The sequence below is a fragment of the Rutidosis leptorrhynchoides genome, chromosome 5 (assembly GCF_046630445.1).
Source record: "Rutidosis leptorrhynchoides isolate AG116_Rl617_1_P2 chromosome 5, CSIRO_AGI_Rlap_v1, whole genome shotgun sequence".
Classification (NCBI taxonomy): domain Eukaryota; kingdom Viridiplantae; phylum Streptophyta; class Magnoliopsida; order Asterales; family Asteraceae; genus Rutidosis; species Rutidosis leptorrhynchoides.
Genome location: NC_092337.1, coordinates 67,725,822 through 67,729,668, shown reverse-complemented (window position 1 = coordinate 67,729,668; position 3,847 = coordinate 67,725,822). Strand labels below are relative to the sequence as shown.

Here is a 3,847-nt window from a genome sequence, read left to right as displayed (position 1 = left end):
TTAATATTTTTAGCCCAACATCATGCCAATTTAGTGGTACGCCAAAAGAAGATCTTACACATGGTAACTAACCAATGCCAATTTAGTGGTACGCCAAAAGAAGATCCAAACGAACATCTTCGAACCTTTAATATGATCTGTACTCTATTTAAAATCAGAGAAGTTGACGATGAACAGATCTATCTCATGTTATTTTCCTGGAATTTAAAGGGAGAAGCCAAAGATTGGTTAGAATCGTTACCCGGAGGGGTGATTGATGCATGGGATGTTTTAGTTGAGAAATTTCTTAAAAGATTCTTTCCGGCATCTAAAGCCTTGAGACTTCAAGGAGAAATTGTTACGTTCACGCAGAAGCCAAATGAAACTCTATATGAGGCGTGGACAAGATTTGAAAAGTTGTTGAGAGGATGTCCTCAACATGGTTTAGACACTTATCAAATAGTACAAATATTCTACCAAGGATGCGACATTACTACACGAAAAGACATTGACATAGCAGCTGGTGGTTCCATTATGAAGAAAACCGCAACTGAAGCTTATAAAATTATTGATAACACAGCCTCCCACTCACATGAGTGGCATCAAGAAAAAGACATCGTTAGATCATCTAAAGCGACTAGAGCCGATTCTAGCCATGAATTTGATTCCATTTCCGCAAAGTTAGATGCTTTCGAAAGACGAATGGAAAAGATGACTAAAGATATTCACGCAATACGAATTAGTTGTGAGCAGTGTGGAGGACCACATTTGACAAAAGATTGTCTCAGTATTGAACAAACAATGGAACAAAGAGAGAATGTTTCATACATGAACCAAAGGCCTGGAAATAATTATCAAAATAATTATCAACCGCCAAGACCAAACTACAATCAAAATTAGAATTATAACCGAAATGTTCCATACAATAACCAACAAGGTCCTAGCAATCAACAAGTATCCAATAATACTTACAACCAGCAAAGACCTATTTTTCCAAATAAACCATCACAAACCAATGATAAAAAGCCAAATTTAGAAGACATGATGTCGAAGCTAGTTGAATCTCAAACGCAGTTTTTCACATCTCAGAAACAAACCAATGAACAAAATGCTCAAGCATTTAGAAATCAACAAGCTTCTATTCAAAATCTGGAACAAGAAGTAAGTAACCTAGCAAGGTTAATAGGTGAAAGAAAACCGGGGAGTCTACCTAGCGATACAAATGCTAACCCCCGAAATGAAACAGCTAAAGCCATTACCACGAGAAGTGGTATTACACTTAAACCACCTGAAATGCCTGTAATTTCTGATGACTCTATTCCTACTACACAGGCACCACAGCCTGAGCAAGAGAAGGAAACAGAACCGGTAGTTGAAAAGTTTAATGAAGATAACACAGTTAAGGCAAAGCCTTATGTTAAACCATACCAACCACCACTTCCTTACCCAAGTAAAATGAGAAAAGAAAGACTTGAAGCCGAGCAATCCAAATTTTTGGATATGTTTAAACAAATAAATGTCAATCTTCCTTTCATTGATGTGATTTCAGGAATGCCAAGATATGCTAAATTCTTGAAAGATCTAATCACAAATAGAAAGAAAATGGAAGAACTCTCGGCTGTTACAATGAATGCTAATTGTTCTGCAGTGCTGTTGAATAAACTACCAGAAAAACTCTCAGATCCAGAAAGTTTCACAATTCCATGTTTTCTGGGTAGTCTTAATTCAATAGAAGCATTGGCAGACTTAGGTGCTAGTATAAATTTAATGCCATATTCATTATACGCTAAACTAGACCTTGGAGAATTGAAACCAACACGAATAAGCATACAACTAGTCGATCGATCAGTAAAATATCCTAGAGGGATAATGGAAAACATGCTAGTTAAAGTTGGTACTTTAGTATTTCCAGTAGACTTTGTTATTCTGGACATGGAAGAAGATTCTCGAGTTTCTCTCATATTAGGAAGACCATTCTTAAACACGGCTAAAGCAATAATAGACGTGTTCGGTAAGAAACTGACCCTAAGTATAGAGGACGAGAGTGTTACCTTTTCTGTTGATAGAGCCATGCAAAACCACAATCTGCAGATGATACATGTTATTATATTCAAACTATAGATTCACATGCAGAATTGCTACAAGAATTTTTAGAATTACAAGGGACAGGAGAATGTTCTTTAGGAGAAGGAACTGAACCAATTGATGAAGCTGAAATGTTTAGCCGCACTCATGGCTAATGAATATGAACCAACAACAGAAGAACTTCAACAGTTGAAAGAGGAAGACAGATATCGATACAAATCATCGATAGAAGAACCACCGATATTAGAGTTAAAGCCACTTCCAAACCATTTGGAATACGCTTATTTACATGGTGAATCTGAATTACCTGTAATAATATCGTCTTCTCTTACTAAAAATGAAAAATCTCGACTCATTTCTATGCTAAAAGCTCATAAACCAGCTATTGCATGGAAGATTCATGACATTAAAGGCATAAGTCCTTCGTATTGCACACATAAAATTCTTATGGAAGAAGGTCATAAAACATATGTGCAACGCCAACGAAGACTAAATCCAAATATGCAAGATGTTGTTAAGAAAGAAATAATTAAACTGCTAGATGCAGGTTTAATTTATCCAATCTCTGATAGTCCATGAGTAAGCCCAGTTCAATGCGTGCCTAAGAAGGGTGGCATGACTGTCATCACAAATGAAAAAGATGAGCTTATTCCTCCTAGGACTGTAACAGGATGGCGTGTTTGTATTGATTATAGAAAATTAAATGACGCCACCAGAAAAGATCACTTTCCATTACCTTTCATTGATCAAATGTTGGAAAGGTTAGCTGGGAATAGTTACTATTGTTTTCTTGACGGTTTCTCCGGATACTTTCAAATTCCAATCGCACCCGAGGACCAAGAGAAAACCACATTCACGTGCCCTTATGGTACTTTTGCTTACAAACGCATGCCATTTGGACTTTGCAACGCCCCTGCAACCTTTCAAAGGTGCATGATGGCAATTTTTCACGACATGATAGAAGAATGCATGGAAGTTTTCATGGATGACTTTTCAGTCTTCGGTGATACTTTTGAAACATGTCTAGTTAATCTTGAACGAATGCTTATTAGATGCGAGCAATCAAATCTAGTACTTAATTGGGAGAAATGCCATTTCATGGTTAGAGAAGGCATCGTTCTTGGTCATAAAATTTCAAAGGAAGGAATTGAAGTGGATAGAGCTAAAGTAGATGTAATTGCTAAACTTCCACATCCCACCAATGTTAGAGGAGTTAGGAGTTTTCTAGGGCATGCCGGTTTTTACCGACGTTTCATAAAAGACTTTTCTAAAATTGCCACTCCTATGAATAAACTCCTAGAAAAGGATGCTCCATTCATCTTTTCGGATGAATGCATCAAATCTTTTAATATTCATAAAGAAAAACTCACTAATGCACCGATCATGATAACTCTAAATTGGAATCTACCATTTGAACTCATGTGCGATGCAAGTGATTTTGCAATAGGAGCCATTTTAGGACAAAGGATTGAAAAACGATTTCAACCTATCTATTACGCTAGTAAGACATTACAAGGAGCATAAACGAATTACACAACTGCTGAAAAAGAACTCCTTGCTATTGTCTTTTCTTTTGACAAATTTCGTTCATATCTCGTTCTAACTAAAACGGTGGTCTATACCGACCATTCTGCTCTTAGATACCTATTTTTGAAATAAGATGCCAAACCACGATTAAGCCATTGGATCTTACTCTTACAAGAGTTCGATATTGAGATCCGAGATAAAAAGGGAGCAGAAAATCTCGCCGCTGATTATCTTTCTCGTCTTGAAAATCCTGAAT

General features: G+C 36.7%; 1 non-coding gene across 1 annotated transcript; it reads right to left on the bottom strand.

The window, feature by feature from the left end:
* Nucleotides 1-318: 318 nt before the first annotated feature.
* On the bottom strand, nucleotides 319-425 carry LOC139850813 (small nucleolar RNA R71). Its single transcript, XR_011760191.1, has one exon. It is a non-coding gene; the product is annotated as a small nucleolar RNA R71 (small nucleolar RNA).
* Between the last annotated feature and the right edge of the window lie 3,422 nt (nucleotides 426-3,847).